Here is a 24,182-nt window from a genome sequence, read left to right as displayed (position 1 = left end):
CTCCTTTTGTCTATTCAGCTTCCACACTAACCCATTGAGGATTAGGTGTCCAACAATTCTATTCTGCGCCAAAGTGAGGTTATCCTTTAAGAGTTGGAGAACTTGTTGTTGATGCTCTATGTGATCTTCCACTACTTGAACATTAGAATTTTATCTTAAATATGATGTGATGGATGGTGGATGATATACATAAAGTTGCATAAATGGGGTCATTTTCGTTATAGTATGGAAGGAAGTGTTATACCACCATTCAGTGAGAGGCAACCATTTGACCCATTGTGTATATTTATCAAAGACAAAGCAACGAAGATATCCTTCCAAACATTTGTTTACTATCTCAATTTTTCCATCAGATTGAGTATGATAAGATGAGTTATGAGCTAACTTAGTACTGAGACAAGAAAATAATTTTGTCCAAAATTTTCCATTGAAAATGGGATCTCTGTCACTTACAATAATCTTTGGGTTTCCATATAGCTTTTGAATTGTTTCCATAAATGAAGTAGAAACTGTATTGGCTTTAAATGAATGAGATAATGCTCAAAATTGTTCATACTTGGTAAGTCTGTCAACTACCACCATGTTGACACTCTTTCCTTCGGACTTGGGTAAACCTGTGATAAACTACATTGAAACTTCCTCCCAATGTTTGCTTGGAATGGATAAAGGTTGTATATAGACCCGAGGTCTTAATTGTTTCAACTTTATTTTGTTGGAAAACCAAACATTTCGCCACAAACTTTTGAATATCTAATTTAAGGCCATCCCAAAATAATTCCTTCTTAACCCTATGGTATGTTTTTTTAAATCTTGAGTGTCTTCCTAAGGGAGAAGTGTGCAATTCCATAAGAATATTTTGTTTGAGTTGGCAATTCTTACATAGGAATAAGTGATCTTTGTACCATAACGAATCATTTTTCCAACTAAATGTATCAGATGTACTGGGATATTGTTTTAACTTTTGAATGAGTTCCCACACTTCTTCATCATTCTTCCATTCCTCCCTTGCTTCATTTATCCAATCTAGTTGGATAATAGAAATGGCGCAAAGCAATCCTTCCACATCCTCATCCTTTCTTGAGAGTGCATCTGCAACAAATTTTTTCTTCCCTTTTTTATAGATGATTTCAAAGTCATAACCTGACATCTTTGTAACCCGTTTTTTCTGTTATTTTGAAGATAACCTTTGTTCTAAAACGTATTTCAGACTATCATGATCCTTTTTTAATTTGAAGTGTCTTCCCATTAGGTAGGTACGCCATTTCTTAAGTGCATGTATGTTGGGAACAGGTCCCTTGGGGTCAATTTTGGGGTTAAAAGCCCAAGTTTTGGGGCAAAAAGCCTGAATTTTGTATAAATAAATGTAAAGTCTCCACATTTTGTGATCACAGAGCGTGAAGATATCAAGAGTCAAAAAGGGTTTCCACCCTTAGTTTAGATAGGCTGTGTCAACTTGATGAGATCCGACCTTGGTCTACAGACCATGGGATTGTATAAAAAGGAGGTCTTAGAGGAGTCTAATATAGTTCATATATAGTTTGAGTCATTGATGAGTTTGTGAAAAGCTAAGGGTGAGAGTCTTAGCATAGGAAAGAGGCTTTTCAGCTAAGTGCACAGAGGCCTAGGGTAGAAGTCCGTAGTTGAGTGTGCGGACCCCTACAACTGTCCCTACACACACATCCTTTCCCATTTATATTTTACCATTATGGCTTGAGTAACCTCATTCCAAACTGCTCTAGAAAAAGTATAAGTCACAGATGATTGATCCATAGTTTTCTCACTACTCTTGTAAAATATACATATGTCTGTCCCTAATTAGTTCCTCTTTTGTTCATTATCCAAGGTGAACAATTTATTGACTAGGGCTAACCATAAGAGAATTATGTAGATTAGATCTGGTGAACAAATCTGCTCATTGAAATATGCAAGGAGGCCACTTGTGCTTGGGGACCATTGAGTTTATTGTGGATTCTTTGGGTTGATCGCATTGGTTCTTGTTAAAGTCGTAGCACTCTTGAACATTAAAGTTAGGAGCCATTAATGTTTAAGTCACATTATATGGTGAATATGTGACCAATGCAATACAATATCAATATTTATGTTAGAGGTTAAGTGGTTAAACTACCTAACAAGTAGGGGTGCTATAAATAAGTTAGATATGATGAACGGTGTGTGTGTTGGAGACGTAAGGATGAAACTTTAACATCAAATATTTTATATTCTTTATCCATCATTGTCCTATGTCTTTGTATGTGCCTTGAACATATGGCCATGATTTTGGTTGAAGATTATTCTCTTGATATTTTTTGTTTTGATTGGATCACTATTTTTTCTAATGATCGTGAGATTTTCTCTAACATCTAGAAAAGCCCTCTCAGTTAAAGTACTACTTGTGTCTCTAAAATTCCATGATGGATTAATGTACTGCTATGTTTGTTGTCATTAATGATTTTCCTTAGAAAATAGATGCATTTCTATAATAAATATCCAACTTAAAAATGTTTTTGCATGTTTAGATAGATACATGATGGATTTATCTAAATTGATAAAGAATATTGGCACAGTAATGAAAGAGATTTACATTAATGATTGACCTCATCAGTGGAGAGGAACTTGCTGTAATAAAATATTGAAAAACTAAAAGTTGTCTTTCTTATCTTCTTGATGGTGAATACTATATAGGATATACAAATATAGTTCATCGTCCAACTGTTTTTTTGGCATTGTTTCCATTTGTGTTAGATATGAAGTGTCTTTCCCTATTTATTGCTTGATGCAAAACCAAACTTGTATGCAACTTTTTTCCTTCAGCAATGGCCTCAATTCATTACTGCATCTCTTTGTTGGTTGCTACTACTTATCACAGTTGAGGTAATCCATCTCAAGAATTGTAAAATATCTCTAGTGACAACATTTTAAACCAAGGGTTGAATTCCTTGTGTTTGGTGTCAAGGAATGAATATGAATTATGTATGTCCATGTAAGAGATATGAAATGCAGATCTTTGCACATAGGTTGGTTTGTTTGACAATTTACCATATCGTTAATGTTTTGGGAATTCTATGGAGAATTTTGTCCTTGCACTATCAAGGTTCCATGTGCAATTTTGAAGCTATAGTTGTTTAGTGAAATATTTAGAAATTTTGATGTATCTCGTAAATTTTTAATTCAGCTAGAAAAACAACATTTAAGTTATAGCCTAGAAGCACCACTTGAACTGAAAAATGGTAATAACATCAAGTTCAAATGGGCATGCCATACACATAATGCAGTGGGGTTTTTATCAACTACTGAATGGCCACACATTTGTGATTTTTTAATGGCCTGCCATAATCCCCACGTAGAAATAGAGAACTTTTTAAATTAACTAAACACAAAGTTTGTTAACTTCAAGCATTCTTATTTGACTGAAATATTCTCTTACTAGCAACAAATGTTAGGGCCTCAACAGGACTTGTTTTAGAATGAGCAACCTCGATTATATCCTAGTAGTTTGGGACTTCAGAAAGGTATGTGGTTTAAGATTTATTTGAGACGATTTAAGAGGATCTATGAAGGAAAAAAGAGAATTTTGGATATAAAACTATTGCCAAATTTTTGTTATTGTTGTTTTCTTGAAGTAGATCCTCAAGAGTGTGATTTGTTAATTTTTTCAAAGAGAGTGTAATTAAAATCTCACATTTGAGAACTTAATGAAAAACATTGAAGCATTTTCAAATAAAATATTACACATTTTTTATCAATGGACTTTTGTGTCTAGAAGATATTGTCTTTAGTTGTGAGAGTTCGCATTCCACATAACCATTTCAAGAAGATGATCGGTATCTTTGATGTTTTCATTTGGGTTATTGTTTCTTAGAAGTTTAAGCTTGAAGGTTTGAAGCATTCCATTTCTAAGGAAGTGAATTTTAAATTCGATGAAATCTTGGACAATGATTTGTGGAAGATGGCATTGTTCACATATTTTGAGAGGAAACAAAAAGAAGAATAAGAAAATAATCTCAGAGGTGATGAAAATAGGTTTAGAAAAATTTGACAATCATGAACTGAAACAATTTTTGTGGGAATTGTAATTCAATACTAATGTGACACACTAGGAAAGTCTCCCGCAACATTAGGAAATGAAGTGTTGACTTCATGTGTTGTGAATATTGGTGATAAATTTGCATATGTTTTGTGTATTGGGGATGGAGTTGATATGCCAGCAATAGGTGTGACTCTCCCATCTGGTGGGGAAGATATATCAAGGTGTCTCCCTGACTGCAATTCTCTTATGATGACCCTCAAGCAGGTTTGGTGTTATTTCTTATGTTGTTGGTGAAATAATCAATGACCCACAAAAGGAAAACCCTTTGTTACTAGTGCTAAAGTTCTATCATATATGCAACTAGGAGAATTTCTCAAAATAGTTTCTCCTTGGTGTAATATTAACAATAGAATCTTAACCTTACCCATGCAATTATGAGCTTATTTCAATCTTCTAACTTCTTCTTCCCATTCTAAAAATGGAGGTATCACTAAATTCCCACTAATTATAGCCATGAATCCACAGTGATTGTTAATAGCATTGAAGCGCCAAAAACACGTGAAATTTTTCAAGAATTCATTTCTAGATTGAATCCTAACCATTTACATAACTAATCCAACAATCCTGAGACTTCCTAGAGAATTGAGTTAGGGTTCACTCTATAATTTTAGTGGTTTTAAAATAGAGGTTAGATATAAAATGATTCCCAAGCTAGCAAAAAAAAAACCACTCTTCCACATGCAATAGAGGTTCAAATCTAAAATGATTTAATGTTTTCATTATCATTCAAACAAGATTTCATTAGATTTCTATGGTGACCTCCACTTAAAACACATTCAAAAAAATTGATTCAAACATAGTTGAGCAATGAGCATCCATTGGAAAGGGTAGTGGCAGACTACGTATATCACTTAAATTTCTTTTGTGAGCCACCTACAACTACTATATGGAGGGGCTTAGGACCAAGAATATTGCTTGATAAGTTTCCAAAAAAATTGAATCTCTTGCTGGAAAATAGTTAAGATGGTTAATATATGGGATAGATATTTTGGTTAGTAATTGGAAGATGATGTCTGGGTGTGGAGTTTCTACACCTTCATTTGTAGACAATTATTTAAAGGATATGGAATAACACACCAAAATAGGAATTTTGGTGGCCTTGATAAAATACTAGTGGCAATGTTGTTCATTTCTGATCCATTTAAAAGGGAGGCAGTTGTTTTCATATAAGGTCTAAATAAAATGGGCATACACCCAATCATGGTTGCAAGGGACAACTAGAAAACAACTCAAGTTGTTACGAAAGAGTTGGGTACTTAAGATTTCAAGGCTAAGGTCATTCCCGCTGGAAAAGCTTAAACAATTAGTTCTCTTTAGAAGGATGGATTTTATGATATGCAATGGGGAGACATATATAAATCCTGGGAACTCAGTTAGGTGAAAAAAAAGCACTTATCATTCACAGTTTCTTGGATGAAAACTTTACAAAAATTAAAAGTAATCCACCATTGAAATGAAACACAATACCACATCAATATCATCTGTCGAATATGTAAAGCTGACAATTTTGTAGTAGTATGAAGTGCTCTCAAGAAAATGAAATCAAAAGGATTATACCTGAATCTCACATTCACAATACTTATAAAATATATGGGTGATGGGGGATGTTCAAAAACACATCATTGGTTCTACACCAGATAAAATCATTTAACTGGAAATTGAGATCATCCAAATAGACATCTTAAAGTGGTTTGAGCTCTAGATCAACAAAATGCAGGTCCCCTACCCCTACCATACACCTTGCCTTAATAGAAATAGGTGACCTAGAATATTTATTTTTCTCATCATAGGAGAGCCAAAACTAGCCATATGTTGTGCTTTTTCTATCATTAGTACTTCTAAGTTAATCAAAAAATCCTTGCAACCCAATTGGCTACCTACACATGATGATCATAGAACTGCAATAAAATCTTGAGATCATTCTTCCCTTACCCAAGGGAAAATTTATACTTCTAGTTCCAAATAGGGTGTCAACCCAATATTTTTCTTATCCATTTGAGCAACAAACTCCCTCTTTCATTGGGGATTCAAACACATAAGGAAGAAGATTCCCAAGTTCATCCATCGCAACCTTGATATGGAGGTTGGAATTAGTTTTACCGATTCTTGATACGTATGAATCAAATGTGCCAGTTAGAAGGTCTCATAAATTCAACAGTGGAGACTTTTTCAAGTAGATATCCATGGACATATAATCCATAATACCAAATATAAACAAGGCTCATAAAAATGAATCAACACCATTATTTAGAAGACAAAATGGTATTTAATTCTTTAGTCTTTCTTATTATACTTTCTCCCTCTGAGACTAATGCCTCTCTATTATGATATTAAATCCTCTCATGCTTCCCAAGTAATCCATATAATTTTGAAGTGCACTTCTTTTGTTGCAGCTCAAGATATTGATATTAATATTGAATTTATTTTCTCTGTATATATGTCCATTAACATATTTTTGTTGAAGGTTTTGCTACAATTTTGGAAAAGACTTAATCTGAAGATTACATTATGAGATTCTTTGGCATTGTTTCATGTACCTCCTATAGGCATATATATATAGTTGAATAACCACTATTCCTCCTATATGCACCCTCAAGGGATAAGTGACTACTATTCTATAAATATATGTTATGGATTTTCACTCGCTCATTATTGCATTTTCATGGAGAAATTTCCATCGTAAAATCTTCAATTTTCTGCCATAACATTCATGCAATATATATGCCAAATGGATTTCTTCCAAATATTATTCATAACTTCTGACCACACTTGTAGAAACATTTAAAATATTTGGTGAATCTAAAATTAAAATGATGCTTTAGAAATGAGTTTTATTTCTATTTTCCATGGATCTTATCATTCTTGTCCATTGTCTCTATAAATTCAGAAGCAACAATTCTTAATCCATCTACTTCTAAGGATGATACAAATTATATAGATCTTTGATTGCTTAGGAATCACTGTAAACCCCACAATATTCACCTTGGGAACTTATATCTTGGACAATATGTTTATTTCTTGACAACCAAGAATTTGTTATGCAACCAGCTCACAAAATAGAAGAAACGATAGAACAACGACTTCAAAATTAGCCTCTTCGAGGGGGAAACCTCCTTTACATTACACAAATGAAAAATTCTTGGATGATACAAATGACAAGACCTCTTTTCTATATATAGGAGTCTAAGGGGTCCCAATACAATTAGAGTCTACATAACAATAATATTCCAGGGGCACAACAATAACAATAGTGGGCTTCTATGTGGCACAATAATAACAACATGGGGAGTATATGGGCACAATAATACAATAAGGGGGTTGCACTAATAACAACAAGGGGTTACACTAGTAGTATAGGGACGTAAGAAATCTTCAGCAGGTAAGTTCTTCCACTTAATGAGATACTCTGTAATTGATCAATTTCATAGCTGTCGATTTCTTGTTTCTGTGACTGCTTCAGGTTCCAATATGATTTTTCCTTCCTCGTCAAGTTCTATCAATATTGTTTGAACTGGGATCTTGTCATCTATAACCTTCTTTAAGCATGAAACATGGAAAATTGGGTGCACTCGGGAAGATGCAGGAAGCCCCAATTTGTATGACATAGTACCAATCTTTTGTAACACCTTGTATAGACCATAATACTTTGGTGATAATTTATTATACTTCTTAGCTTTCTTGAGGGGCATTTGTTTGTATGGTTGTAGTCGTAGAATTACTCGTGAACTACATCAAAACTTCTTTCATTGTGATGTTGATATGCGTGTTGTTTCATTCTATTTTGCACCAAAGTGAGGTTATCCTTTAAGAGTTTGAGAACTTCTTGTTGATGCTTGAAGTGATCTTCCATTGCTTGAACTTTAGAATTTTATTTTAAATATGATGTGATGGATGGTGGATGATATCCATAAAGTGCCATAAATGGGGTCATTTTTGCTGCAGTATAGAAGGAAGTGTTATACCACCATTCAACTAGAGGCAACCACTTGACCCATTGTGTCTACTTATTAGATAAAAAGCAACGAAGATATCCTTCCAAACATTTTTTCACTATGTTAGTTTGACCATCAGATTGAGGATGATAAGAAGATCTATGAGCTAACTGAGTACCTAGACTAGAAAATAATTTGGTCCAGAAATTTCCAGTGAAAATGGGATCTCTGTCCCTTACAATAATATTTGGGTTCATGTAGCTTTTGAATTATTTCCATAAATGTAGTAGCAACTATACTCACTTTAAATGGATGATATAATGCACAAAAGTGTGTATACTTGGTAAGTCTATCAACTACCACGATGATGACACTCTTTCCTTCAGAATTGAGTAAACCTGTGATAAAACCATTGAAGCTTCCTCCCAACATTGACTTGGAATATCTAAAGGTTGTAACAGACATGGGGTCTTAATTGTCTTAACTTTATTTTTTTCGAAAAACAAATATTTTGCCACAAACTTTTGAATATCATATTTAAGTCCATCCCAAAAAAATTCTTTCTTAACCCTGTACTAAGTTTTAAAAATCCTAAGTGCCCTCCTAAGGGAGAGGTGTAAAATCCCAAAATAATCTTTTGTTTGAGTTGGGAATTCTTATAGAGGTAAACACGATCTTTATACCATAACGAAACATTTTTCCAGTTAAACGTATCAAATATACTGGGATCTTGCTGCAACTTTTGAATGGGTTCCCAGACTTCTTCATCATGCTTCCATTCATCCCTTGCTTCATTTATCCAATCTGGTTGGATAATAGAAATGGCACAAAATAATGCTTCCACATCCTCATCCTTTCCTGAGAGTGCATCTACAGCAACATTTTGTTTCCCTTTTTTGTAGATGATTTCAAAGTCATAACCGAACATCTTTGTGACCCATTTTTGTTGTTCTTCTGAAGATAATCTTTGTTTTAAAAAGTATTTAAGTCTATCATGATAAATTTTTACCTTGAAGTGTCTTCCCATTAGGTAAGGTTTTCATTTCTTAAGTGCATATATTATTGCCAACATTTCCTTCTCATAAATAGCTTTGTGTAATTACTCTCCTTTGATTTGACGACTTTCGAAAGCAATGGGTATTTCTTATTTCAGAAAACCAACACCAATTCCATTTCCCAGGGCATCACATTCGACAATAATGGTTTTTATGAAGTCTGGCGTAGCTAAGACCAGTGCTTGGCACATTTCCTCTTTAAGATGTTCAAAGGCCTGCATTTCTTCTAGAGTCCAAGAAAATGCATCTTTTTTTAGTAATGTTGTTAGAGGTGTTGCTATTCTCCCATAATTCGTAACAAACTTGCGATAATACCTGTCAACCCAAGAAATCCTTGCAGATGCTTTATGGATGTGGGAATTTTCCATTCCTTAATGGCTTTAATTTTTCTAGGGTCTACCTTAGCACCTTCATGAATGGAATGATTGTCCAAAACTTTCTAGAGATATGGAGAAATAGATTATTTTGATGTGGGAACCTCTAGTGAACATAAATGTGCAATTGCGCCTCGTTGTTATTTCTTTAGAATCTTTGTCATGATGTTAGAGCTGAATATCTTTTTTGGTTTCCCTGCAATACCCCATAATTCAACTTCCTTTCCTTCCCAAAAAAAATTCAAGAAAAGCTCTTGAAAATTAAAATATGTCATACCCAAAGATTGTATACATTGGACTCCTAGTAGAACATCAGAACCACCCATTGGAATGGAAAGCATTGAACTATTCATTACATATTTTCCCACGGATAGCTAGATATTATGGCACTCTCCAAGGAAATTTATGGTTCCTTCATTTGCAACCATCATTTGACACTATGGCATTGAATATAGGAAGTAATTCAATTCCTTGGCTATCTTACAATGAATAAAATTATGGGTACTACTTGAATCAATCAACACTATTACCTTTTTCTTATTGACATGTCCTCCTATCTTGAGAGTTTGAGGAGTGGTAATTCCTACGAATCCATTACAAGATATGGTCGGATTCATTTCTTCTTTCTATAGGGTTGGTTCCTGGTGTATATCCTCTTATTTTGACATTTGTCATTCCTTTTCTTCCTCCTCTTCACAATCTATGTAAAATAATTTCTTCTCAGCACACTTATGACCTTTAGTGTATTTTCTATCATGGCTGTAACAAAGCCCTTTTTCTCTTTTTTCTTCCAATTTTTGTGGTGTCAACCTTGTAGGTTGTGGAAGGCTAATGGAAGCAACACTTCCATATTTATAGTTGTGAGTGGTAGGCTTCCTTGTTGCCATAATTTTTCTTTCAATTTTTCTTGCCAACCTGAATGCCTTCTCCAAGGAATCAGGTTCCCAAAGGCAAACCTCATGTTGGATGTTATCCTCTAAAGTCACTATGAACACATCAATTCTATGCTCCTCTGGAATATATTTTACGCTTATATTCAATTTTTGGAATTCTTCAATGTGATCCACCATTGAACCCTTTTGTTTGAGATTTATCAATTGCCTAAAGAAGGTGTTGCTTTTTGTATCCTCATAATGTGCTATCATTTCCTCCATAAAAATTGACCAAGTGACAATTTGTTTACGAGAGCGAATCCATTAATACCATACAAACTGATTGGGTTCTAATTATAAAGCTTCAATGCATACCTTTTGTGTGTTTTGCATAGTATGGAGATTGAAATTTTTCTCCATCTGTAGTATCCATGTTATGGGATCCTTGTCATCAAACTTCTTCATATCAATCTTTGGAACATGGTGGGTCTTGAATCTGACATTAGATTCTATGGAATCATAATTAACGTTTCTTTTGTTCTCATCATGAGTTTCTTCTACTATCTTTTCGCCATTAGGAAGCATTTCTTGAAGCAACTTTTCCAAACCTCCTTTCAAACCTTCCATATCTTTCTTCAAATCTTCAATGTTTACTTCTAAACCATCCATCTTAGATTCCACACCATAAATATTAGCTTCCATGCCATTCATCTTAGCTTCTACATCATTCATCTTAGCTTCCATGTCATTCATCTTAGCTTCCACACCTTTCTTTAAACCATCCATCTTATCTTCTCTTACTTTTTGTGAGAATGAAAGTTGTTGCACTTGGTCTCGTAATTTTGATATATCATGTTGCATTTCTTCCCCTTCTTCATGAGTCATGGTAGAGCTTTCAAGTTGCTTACTGGGTGTTTCCATTTTATTTCTTCAGGGCATAAATTAATGATAATTATGGTTCACCACGGCCTTTTAATTACTTCAAACTAATTTTTCAAACCAAAATTATGCAAAATTTTAAAAATACTACACACCTTTTTTTGCTTTGTAGGAGCTCGGTATCCCTATGTGTCTTGTTTCCAACCCCACAAGTCGAATCAAGCTTGGATTCTCCAAGAAGGAGTTATTCAAAATATCCCATGATGGCCTGATTATAGACTGGTTCCATAGAGCGAACTTGTACAAAGTGCCATGTGTCACTGTTTCGAACTTTGGACCCAGAAGCGATACATAGAAACATACAGTCTGTCCTCATTCTATAACTTATTACGAAATTGTAATCTGATTCTTAGAGAGAAAGGTATGACTATTTTTCCTAGGTCACATATTTGACATATAATTCAAGAGCCTACAAAAACCCTAACTTCCATGGATCATATCTCTGAAAATATATTGAGAAAACATCTAAAATTTGGTACCTAGGTTCATCAAGCTTTTGGATCAAATGGATTTTAATGTCATCTTTGGAAACGTTGTAGAAAAAATTGTTATAGTGAAAATTCCGCAATAACTTGTTTGAAGCAGTGAAACCCTAGAATACAAAGCTCCAATACCAAATGTTGTGAAACCAACTCACAAAATACAAGAAAAGATAGATGAATGACTTCAAAATCAGCCTCTTCTAGGGGGAAACCTCCTTTACATTACACAAATTAACAATTCTTTGATGATACAAATGACAAGGCCTCCTTTCTATATATAGGAGTTTAAGGCATCCCAATACAACCAGAGCCTACATAACAATAATATTGTAGGGGCACAACAATATCAATAGTGAGCTTCTATGGGGCACAATAATAACAACATGGGGAATATATGGGCACAATAATACAATAAGGGTGGTTGCACCAATAGCAATAAGGGGTTACATTGGTAGTATAGGGACCTAACAGAATCTTCCTATAAGCCAATATTATCACATAATAGGTCAACGAAAAAGTAAAAAGTTTACTTCTAAAGCAGAATCATATCTTATTGAAATTTATGAAGTTTATTTATCCTTAGGCTCACTAACTTTGTCACAATTGATGCAATGATATCATAATACAAGCATCAGTGAAAGATTCCGTATCCAAAATTTTCATTGGGACGAAGTTAGAGAACATATATTCCAGACTCCCATGAATCCCAACACAATATAGGAGAATTGTTTATGAATTCATGAAGGGATTTTCTCCACATTCCTTGGTAAATCTGTTGATCTACGACCTTCCCTCTGTTAGAATCAGTATTTGCATACTTCCATCAGTGAGCAAAATTCCTCTTTTATATCATATTAGTGTCCTATGTTGAAATTTTTATCATTCCACCTAGGTCATCATGTTAAAAATTTGCTCACTCATGGTTGCCCGAGTTGAAACCTCATCCCCTCTCAAAAATTTATATTTGTTGGCCCACTCTCATGTGTCTTGCTGAGCATACATTGACTATAAAATCTCATTTCATCAAGTTTTATTTTAGTCAAGTCCACCTGAATTCCAATTATTCAAGGTCCTATTAGGTCTCTAGGTTTTATTTTCCAAGGTCCAATAAAACACCATTTCATTGCATAAGGCCAAAAAGGTATGAGAGTGAAGCAAACAATATCCCATTTTCAGTTAAATAAGGGTTTACAAGCATGTAACCATGGTTGCTAAAATTCCAATTTGGATTTTAAGCAAGAAATTCATTCCAATTTGTAATTTTTATTTCAAAAGAGAGATGTAATCATTTTTATTTATTATGTAATTTTATGTTTATCATATGTAACAAGTCACTTTTCTTAGTTGTTTACTCAAACTCCATTTCCAATATCATCCAAACAAAATTCAAAGTGAAGATTGCCAAAGCTTCAGCATTATCCACCTGCAAAGTAAAAGTCAGAAAGCAAATTATCAAAGGGGTCAAATGAAACACTAGAAAGTGCGTTTGAAAAGAAAAAGACCAAACTAATTCACCTATAAAGGACTTCTTGCCTTCAAACTCACCTCCATTTTCCTCATAGCACTCGTTGAGAAAACCCCAAGAGAGTTTTTTCACAGTTTTGGGTGCAATCAGTAGAAACAGGGCAGGCATTGCGTGTTTCCTTCTGGCGCTGCATGTTCTCTTCTAGCACTGCGCGTTTACCTGTAGCTACTCGTTTCCTTAAGGCATTGCGCATTCCTTTAAGGCCTTGCACATTTTCATGAGGCGCTCTGCACTCTGCATTAGCGCTACACTTTTGTCCACCAACGCTCCAGTCACCTGTTCAACTCCTCCAAAGCACTTTCAACCTCAAATCAAGTAAGTAGTAGCTAAGGGATGTCCTTTTCCTCCTCCTCAAGTCAATAGTGTTTGAAAGCTTTGTTGAAGATTTGTGTAATTGTTACATCTAAACCCTAGATTTCCCCCAAAAACTACCTTTCACTCTCATTCCCTTTTGCACACTTCCCTCCACCCTCCTTCCCTTTCCCTAAATATTTATATCCCTCATACAACACTACCTAGGCTCCCAAACCCCTATATTGCAAACAAATTTCCCCATCCCCAAACAATCATACTACTACCCTATACCCCTCTCCAATACACCTATCCATTCACCCATCATCTTCATATTTACCCTTCCCTACTTACTATTCACTAAAAGCTACATTCCCCCTACCCTACACCTCCCTAGGGTTTGATACTAAAACGACATGGCAGAGGAGGAAAACAGACCACATAGTGAGGAAGAGGAAACAGATAGAGAAGAAGACAAGGAAAAAAGGAGGCCACACAAAGGAGGCTAGATACACAGGTTTGAGCCCACGGATCTCAGGGAACTCTTAGCATTCCCTATGACTATGACATCCTTCAAATGGTTAGGTTGTTATGATTTCTATGAGCAAGTGCAGGCAGTCCAACATCATCCTGAGTTGACTAGGCTCTTCATTTCTAAACTCCAAGACAACCAGGTCACTCTAGCAAGTATAACTTTCAGTTTTTCTACTGCCATCATATCAGTTGCCACTATGATCCCAGATGCTAGGGAAAAATGGTTTAAACATGGTGATTTGGAGAGGCATTATTATGAGCCTTACATGAAACCAAGGTATAGAAATGAAAGAAGGGGCTATTTTCCTTTTTCACACATCCTTGACAAATATGACCCAATGATGAATATTATTATGGAATATTTTTCATGTGAAGGTAGATTCTCTAGGGTCTATTATTATCATATCCGCCTCTTAATGCATTTCGCTAGGGTAAAAATGCTCAATAAACCTTATTATCTTTTCGGGAGTGTTGAGAAGATGGCCTACATTTCCCAAAAGAGGGAGTACAAGGATCAAATGAAGAGCCAGTTTCATCATTCCCTCATTAAGATCATAGTCCTTTACCATCTCAAGGAACTCAACATTGCATGGAGTACCTTCATACCTAATCCCATATTCACTCATGCATGTACTCAAAATATTCAAAGCATCCCTTCATCATCTCATCCATCCACCTCCATTCCTCCATATCAGCCCATACATCATTCATCCTCATATGATGAGTCGGCCACACCATCACCTCCATCATCGCCATTTCATGAGCATATTCAGTCACCTAGTAGAGATGAAGGAAGAGAGCATGAGCGCATTGAACATGGTGAGATCAGCAAGCCTACAAGGGTTGGTTTTGGTACTTTGGCTCATACCTATTAGAGAGGGCATAGGAAAGTGTTTTCTCCACTAATTGTGGGAGGGACCTTGCCTTCTTCATCAGCAAAGCAGGTATAGAAGGGCAAGGAAAAAATGTCAGAGTCAGAGATCCAGTAGCAGGAGGAGGACCTCCATGAGACAAAGCAGTATTTTCATTTAGTTGATCTAAGTGAAAGTTATGATAGTGATAACACAACCATTTCCCTCAAAGAGAAAGAAGAACTCATAGGGGAACTCTAGGTCAATGTTCAGAGGGAAAAATATATCATCACATACTATGAGGAGGAAAACAAGTAGTTAGATACCAAACATGAGCTCATGGAAATTCAGCTCATCAAGGAAAAGAGGGAGGCTTAAAAGGCTAAGGCCTCACTTGATGAAGCATATGGAGAATACAGTGATCAGTTGGAGGAACAGGTAGCAAGAAAATGACCAAGCACTAGAGGCCTAAAGCGAGCTTTGGAGCTAGAAAAACAAAAGGAGGCTGAACTAGCTAATGAGATCATCCAAAATGAGAAATTTGCAAAAATGGTAAATGAGAACTGGAAGCATTGGCTTGACAAGGTTAACACCCATCTTGAAAGCCTCTTAGACAAGGCCAAAAGAGACACTAACATTCAAATAAGGATGGTAAAATATTATTGCCGAAGAAACCAAATAGAAAGGGAAAAGCTCAAAGCTGCTAAGGCAAGAATTGAAGCCCTAACTCACCATGAGGAGAAGAAAAAGCTTGATATACTTACAGAGACTTCACTCCACGCCTATGCACCTTAGACATCAGCTTCTTGAACAATTTTAAAGACCCTTGGCTCATTTTTGTCATCTTTCTTTTCCTGTCTTTTAAAGGCAATTTTTATATCAGAAGTTTGGTCATTGGAGTTTGGTCCTCTAGATGATGGGACTAAGCTTCGTAAAGGCTGATTCAGTAATTAGAGTGTCAAGATTGTAGAGTTGGCCTCAAGGAGACAAATGTGACAAATTCTGCATCATGATCTAGTTGATTCAGTTGAACACAATCAGAGCTTGTTCAAAAAGCGAAGAAGGTTACAAATCACAAGTTCGATCAGACTTCGTTCCATTGGTAAGCTCTCAATCATTACCAATTTTAGATTTCACTATTGAAGACTTTCCTTTGAAAATGTCTCTGTTTAGCTCAAATTCTTAGGTCTTTTACCCCTTATAGTTTGTGACCTTGTTAAGATACTGGCTCTGAAAAGATATACCAAGTCAAACCCTAACCCAAATCCTCCTTCTCCGGTTGATGACCCTGAAATATTATTGAGAAATCCTAAAGTTCCTTTCCCCGCGATTGAAACCACAAAATTGGAAAGGAACACTTCCTTGCCAAATCAAATACATAGTATTGAGGATATACCTTTCAACATTAAATTTGAGCTATCCCTATTTCGTTCAAAATCTTAGTCTTGTCTTACCGAAGAAGTTTTTTATCCCATAAAGTTTGACTCATACCTTTTTGCCTCAAAATCTTTGTTTAACCAACCTTCTGCTCCGTCTTAGTCTTCAAAACTCGAGCGTGAGGTTTGGTCTAATTTTGAGAAACTTCAAAGCCTAGCTGATCAATTACAAATCACTATTGAACAGGCCTATATTCAGTATCAACTTGACATCTTATCTTCTGCCATACCCTCTACTACACCTCCGAAAAGATCCACATTGCCTCTTCCTTCTTCATCTCAACCAGCACAACCCATTGTAGTTCCCATTCACTATTCTCCATGAGTTATGGTGAGGTTTTCATCCTTAGTGTTAGTTGGTCAGTTGGCAACTTTACCTCAAACCTATGGCTAGAGACTTCCTCTTTTTGATGGCAGCCTAGGAATCACAGTGCAGCAACATATTAATAAGATGGTTGATTTCATTAACTTAGAGCAAGTCGATGAAGCTGATGCTAAAATGAGACTAATGGCTCAAAGTTTTTCTAGAGATGTCAAAAAATGGTTATGTGGTTTGGCAACTCACTCCATTGATACTCGTCAAAGGTTGAATGAGTTGTTCTTAACCAGATGGTGAGAAAAGAAGAATCCATTACAGATCCTCGAGGAGACGGTTCAGGAATTCAATATAAGGTTCAATCAGATCTACAATTCCATTCCAGATAACATGAAACCTCCACTTGATTTGGCACTTCATCATTACCCTGATGATTTTGATCTGGAGATGGCTTATTAGTTGAGGCAAAGAGATCCCACAACTCTGGAAGACATGCAAAACAATGTGGTAAGTGTGGAAGCAAACTTGATGATTAAAAAGTCTCAATTAAAACATGAGAAACCGGAAAAGAGAGTAACCATCAAAGAGGAACCATATTCTTCCACCAATCTTAAGTTAGATGCATTGATCGGAACCATGGAGAGAATGGCCAACCAGATGATAAATTCAGATAGACCTCAGGAGCCCCAAGTTAGAAATCCTAACTTCAAAAATCAGCAGCAACCTCAGTACAGGGTAAAAAAAAAAAGGGAGCAGAAAGCTTCTAAAGAATCGACATCTCGGTAGCCAATTCGGACACCCTTGCAGCATAATTATGCTCAAGGAGAATTTTATGATGAAATAGACCCGATTGTTGAGGAAAATCACTTATTTAGGGAAGATTACCGTCCCATTTTCTTGGTTGAAAATGAGAAGTATGTCGAGAAGGTGGAGGATCCTAAAGATGAGGACTACATACTGGCAAGTGACAATGCATTGGAGACCCAAACCAATGATTATCAAAGAGGATATTTGAACACACTCAGTTCTCTGAAAAATCAATATTCTTTGAGGAATAGATATGTCCCAATCACTCCTATTCAGAAAAGGGCACCACAACAGAAAGATACCCAGTAGAAATTAAATCCTCAAGGTAATCAAAGCAAAGGTAAAGAGCTGGAAGTAGGCGATCAAAGCAGAGAAAAACAGCCATCTACAAGTAGTCCAAACAAGGATCATGACAATCAAAAGAAGGATTGGATACCAAGAGATCTGCCCAATAAGAGAGACAATGTCTAAAGAGAGGTAGATAAAACTAGTTCTTTCAATCTAGAAACTGAGATTTCAAAGTTAAAAGTGTCAATCCCTGTTACTGAACTAGTCAAAAATATCCATTACAAGTCTGATATAGTTAAAATTCTCAAAGTCAATCCTATGTCTAACATGGTTAATATTGAAGATGACCAACCTGAATTGATTTTTGGTCCTTCCATAGATAGTCAGTCAGGATATAGTGATGTTCCTCCATTCTATCTAAGTTTAAGAATCCACCAATTCATTCTTCACAACTCCATGTTTGACTCCAGAGCCTCTCATAATTTAATGGCAAAAGCCATCATGGAAAGTTTGGGTCTAGATATAAGTTGTGAATACCATGACTTGTATTCTTTTGATTTCAGTAAAGTATGTTGTCTTGGTCTCATCAAAGATTTGGTAGTATCCCTGGATCAAATCCCTGCAAAGAATTTTTTAATGGATGTGGTGGTAGTTGATATACCACCACGGTTTTGCATGTTATTTTCCAGATCCTAGGGAGTGAAACTAAGAGGCACACTGTAGTTAGACTTCTCCTATGCTACCATCCCGGTTTTCGGGCAATTGAGAAAGTTGTACTGAGAAACCAAAATGATGTTCATGATAACTAGCATGGAGAAGCCTAATAATCATCCTATAAATGTTGTACATACAGACTGAGTCATTTATTTTATATAATGATAGTGGAATCAATGATGTAGATAGTCAACTATTGGAAATTAAAGATGTACCCAGTATTTTCTACGCTATAAGGACAGTTTCAGATCAAGAAAAAGAAGATCTTCCAAGTTCATCTACACATCCATCAGACAAGGAAGAAAATAGTTCATAATATCCATCAGAGAAGGTAATCAAACATTCATAACAGTCCAAAGAGAAAGTTCAGAAAATTGACCCAACACAGAAAAAATATGAACAACCCTTGGAAGAGGAACATGGCCTTTGGACCATGGATTTTGATGGTGCTCTTGGGAAATATGGAGCAAGTATTGGCATTTAGATTCGAAGTCCACAACATCGGCAAGGTAAGATTCCTCAACATGTTAGATTATGCTCATACAAGTTAGATTTTGATTGCACTAACAATGACGTGGAGTACAAAGCGTTGATCACAGGTTTAAAGATCTTGAAAAGGTTAGGTGCACGAAGAATTTCTTTGTATGGTGATCCAGAACTTGTGATCAAGAAAGTTAAAGGTGAATATCAAGCTCACCATCCACGAATCAAACAATATAGAAATGTGGTTTTAGATATCCTTAGGATATTTCCTAAGTATACACTTTTAGTTGTACCAAGGACTCAGAATCTTATGGTGGATTCATTAGCTACAACTGCAAGTAATTTTAAAATTCCTATTTTTTCAAACAAAAAATTCGAGATTCATGTGAAGCATCGGCCCTGTGTTCATGATAAATTGAGATATTGGCAAGTATTCTGGGATGAAAAACAGGTGAATAACTTTCTTTAGAGTGAAGGAGAGTTTGAAAATTGTTCTATGGATGGATTTTATGATGAAGATGATGAAGTCATCGAGGCAGCTCAATTTGATATACTACAGTTGAAAGATAACAATATTCTGAAATGTATTGTACCTTTGGAAGACTTGTTTGATCAATATGATGTAGCAAGGAATCCTACATTGGTACCTACTAAGAAAGGTGTTGAATACGTGAACATTGGAACAACAGACAAACCAAAAATGATCAAGTTGTCCAAAACATTGTCTCCCGAGGTAAAAGAAAAATAGATTCATTTATTGTCTGAATTTTCTGATGTTTTCGCTAGGTATTATGCAGATTTAAAGGAGTATGACAAGAAAATAATTCAGCATACCATTCCAATCAAGCCTGATCAAAAACCCTTTAGGCAAAAGCTAAGAAAGATTAACCCAAGGTCGTTGCCATCCATAGAGAAAGAAGTTAATAGACTTTACAAGGCAAGCATCATTGTTCCTATCAGGTTTCCTGATTGGATATCGAATCTAGTCTTGACAAGAAAGAAGACCAGGGAGATTAGGCTCTGCGTAGACTTCATAAACTTGAAAAAGGAATCTCTAAATCCGCTTCCCAAAATGGACCATTTCCTTCAGAGAGTTGTGCGCACTTCCCAACTGTCACTTTTGGATGGCTACTCAGGTTACAATCAAGTTTTAGTGCATGAAGATGATCAGGACAAGACAACATTCACCACACCTTGGGGCACATTCAAATATGTAAAGGTGCCATTTGGTCTCAAAAATGCAAGGGCAGCTTTTTAGCGTGCTATGGACATAGCCTTTTCAGATGAAAAATATGTTTTCTTGGTTGTATACTTAGATGATGTAACTGTATTTTCAGATTCAGATGATGAGCATTTGCATCATTTAAAGGTCATTTTTTCAGAAGTGTAGAAAGTTCGGGATCTCTCTCAATCCAAAGGAAATTATGTTTTCTATGGAGGAAGGAAAACTTCTCGGCCACATCATCTTGAAAGATGACATCCAAATTGATCCTTCACGAGTAGAAGCCATTTAGCAAATTGATTTCCCTCGCAGCGAGAAAGAAATCCAAGCATTCAATCGTAAGATGAATTTCTTATGTAGATTTATTCCTAATTTAGCTGAACATCTTAGATAAATGACCAATATGTTGAAAAGGGATAATGATGTGAAATGGTCTGAACAAGCCCACAAGTCCTTTCATGTGGTGAAGCTTTCCTTAACCACTGCCCCTGTTTTGATTAGTCCTAATTACACCGATGATTTTATTATATTTTCATTTTCTTTTGAGCATACCATGGCAGCAGTACTAATGCAAAAAAGGGATAAAATCAAGTTGCCAATAGCATTTTTCAGTCGCGACATCAGGGATGCAGCCCTTAAGTACAACATCATTGAAAAGCAGGCCTTGGATTTGGTAAAGGCAATCAAAGATTTCAAAATTTACATTTTACGTTTGCATACTCTTGCTTATGTACCTAATGCAGCAATAAAAGAAGTTCTTGTGCAAAATGACCCAGAAGGTAGCAGAGATATATGGATAGCGGCATTATTAGAATATCATCTTGAGATCAAGCCTAAAAAGCTCATCAAGGGTCAAGGCTTAGCCAAACTCATGTCTGAGTCAGGCCTTCATGCTCTAGACATAAACCTTGTAGCAACATTATCTGACAATCATGAAGAAGTGGATCTCATTCAAGTATCTGAAATGTTTCTATCATCCCCATGATATTCTGATATTATTTATGTGCTACAGCATCTAAATCCCCCTCCAAGCATGTCTAAGGCTAAGAGCAGGTCATTGAATTTGAAGGCTTCCAAATTTTGTATCATGGACAATGCACTTTAATAGAAAGATCTCAGAGGTGTGTTGTTGAACTGTTTGATCGAAGATGAGTCCAAACAAGTGATAAATGACTTCCACAAAGGAGATTGTGGGGGCCATTTTTATTGGAAGACCACAACCAACAAAGTACTGAGAGTGGGTTACTATTGGCCTACACTTTTCACAGATATCTACAAGGAAGTGATGACGTGTCATGAATGTCAAGTTTTCCAAGGTAAAATAAAGCTTATTCCTTTGCCTCTACAACCTATATCAGTTAATGCACCTTTTCACCAGTGGGGCCTAGATTTCATAGGTGAGATCAATCCATCATCATCCGCACAACACAAGTGGATATTGATAGCTATGGAATATGTTAATAAGTGGATCAAAGTGATCCCAACCATGCAAGTAATAGATTCAGTTATCATTCAGTTTTTAGAAACTAATATGTTGTCCCATTTTGGTTTCCCTAACAAGATTATCACAGAGAACACGGAAGCATTCAAGTCCAAAAAGAGGACTGAGTTTTGTGACAAATACAACATAAATTTGGGGCATTCTATAGCATATTATCCACAAGGAAATGGTTTGGTGAAGTCCTCCAATAAATCCTTAATCAATATCATCAAGAAAATGTTGGAGGCCAAACAAAAGAATTGGCACAAAAAGCTGATCAATGCATTGTGGGCAAATTAGGTGAGTAGCAATAAATATCTTGGGCTTTCTCCTTTTCAGATTGTGTATGGAGTAGATGTTGGTTTTCCTTCATCATTAGCAGTCCTGGTCATGAAATTATTACAAGAAGTGGGAAGTGAAGAGAATGATATTCAGTGCCAGATAAATCAAATGGTTCACTTAGAGCAGACACAGGATGAGGTATTTCAGAACACCTCCAAGCTTCATGAGAGAATAAAGAGGATATATGATTGGAAAACAAAGAAAGATGATTTCAAAATTGGAGATGTGGTTCTTTGTTGGGATGCCATAAATGAAGACAAGGGTAAGCATGGTAAATTTGAGAACATATGGAAAGGCCCTTATTAGATTTCAGCTTTTCGAGGACAAAATGCTTTCTTGTTGGATGAGATGAATTGAGAACAATGCTTAGGAGGACAAGTCAATGGTAGGCTCCTAAAGCATTATCTTTTCTGAGTTGTCCCGGTTTCATTGTACATACATTTTAAATTTTCTGCAAGTGTGAAGCAAAGATCATTGGAGTTCGGAGCCCAAAATGAAGGCCATGGAGCTTCACTGATTTTCTGCCATTCTTAGTATTCAGTCCTTAGTCATATAAGTCAATTTCAAGTTAGTGTTGAGTCATTTTTTAGTCATATTGAGTTATTTGAGTTGTTAGCATTTAATCATGCATTCTGATTTGAGCTTTTAACCATATTGGCCCATATGGTTAGGCGCTTGGTCTATGGTGTTCTTGGCACCTCCAAGGAGCTACCATCCCAAAATAAGGCCAATGTTAGAGTCAGTATTTGCATACTACCATTAGTAATCAAAATTTCTCTTTTATATCATATTAGTGTCCCATGTTGAAATTTTTATCATTCCACCTAGGTCATCATGTAAAAAATTTACTCACTGATGGTAGCCCAAGTTGAAACCTCATCCCCTCTCAAAAATTTATATTTGCGGGCCCCCTTTCATGTGTCTTGTTGAGCATACATTGAATATAAAAGCTCATTTCATCATGTTTTGTGTTAGTCAAGTCCACCTAAATTCCAGTCATTCAAGGTCCCTTTAGGTCTCTAGGTTTTATTTTCCAAGGTCCAATAAAACACCATTTCACTACATAAGGCTAGCAAATTATGAGAGTGAAGCAGACAATACCCCCTTTTCAGTTAAATAAGGGTTTACAAGCATGTAGCCATGGTTGCTAAAATTCCAATTTGGATTTTAAGCAAGAAATTCATTCCAGTTTGTAATTTTTATTTCAAAAGATAGATGTAATAAATTTTATTTATTTATGTAATTTTATGTTTATCATATGTAATAAGTCACTTTTCTTAGTTGTTTACTCAAACTCCATTACCAATATCATCCAAACAATAGTCAAAATGAAGATTGCTAAAGCTTCAACTTTATCCACCTGCAAAGAAAACATCAAAAAGCAAATTCTCAAAGGGGTCAAATGAAACATTAGAAAGTGGGTTTGAAAAGAAAAATATAAAACTCACTCACCTACAAAGGACTTCTTGCCTTCAAAATCACCTCCATTTGCCTCCTAGCACTCATTGAGCAAAACCTAAGAGAGTTTTTTCACAGTTCAGGATGAAATCAACAAAAACATGGTAGGGGCTGCACGTTTCTTTCTGGTGCTGCGCGTTCTCTTCTGGCGTTGTGTGTTTACCTGGCGTTGCACGTTTCATTAAGGAGTTGCACATTCCCTTAAGGTGTTGCACATTTTCCTGAGGTGTTTCACACTCTATATTGGCACTACATGTTTGTCCAACAACACTCCAATCACCTCTTCATCTCCTCCAAAGCACTTTAAACCTCACATTAAGTAAGTAGAAGCTAAGGGATGTCCCTTTCCTCCTCCTCAAGTCAATTCCTAAGTGTTTGAAAGGTTTATTGAATATTTGGTTTAATTATTACATCTAAACCCTAGATTTCCCCCAAAAACTACCTTTCACTCTCATTCCCTTTTGCACACTTCCCTCCACCCTCCTTCCCTTTACCTAAATCTTTATATCCCTGATACAAAACTACCTAGGCTCCCAAACCCCTATATTGCAAACAAATTTCCCCATCCCCAAACTATCATACTACTACCCTATACCCCTCTCCATTACACCTATGCCTTCACCCATCATCTTCATATTTACCCTTCCCCACTTACTATTCCCTAAAAACTACATTCCCCCTACCTTACACCTCC

This window comes from Pinus tabuliformis, chromosome 3_2 (assembly GCF_031772625.1).
Source record: "Pinus tabuliformis cultivar Carrire ecotype Pingquan chromosome 3_2, CPIR1, whole genome shotgun sequence".
Taxonomy (NCBI): Eukaryota; Viridiplantae; Streptophyta; class Pinopsida; order Pinales; family Pinaceae; genus Pinus; species Pinus tabuliformis.
Note: the sequence above shows the minus strand (reverse complement) of the source record.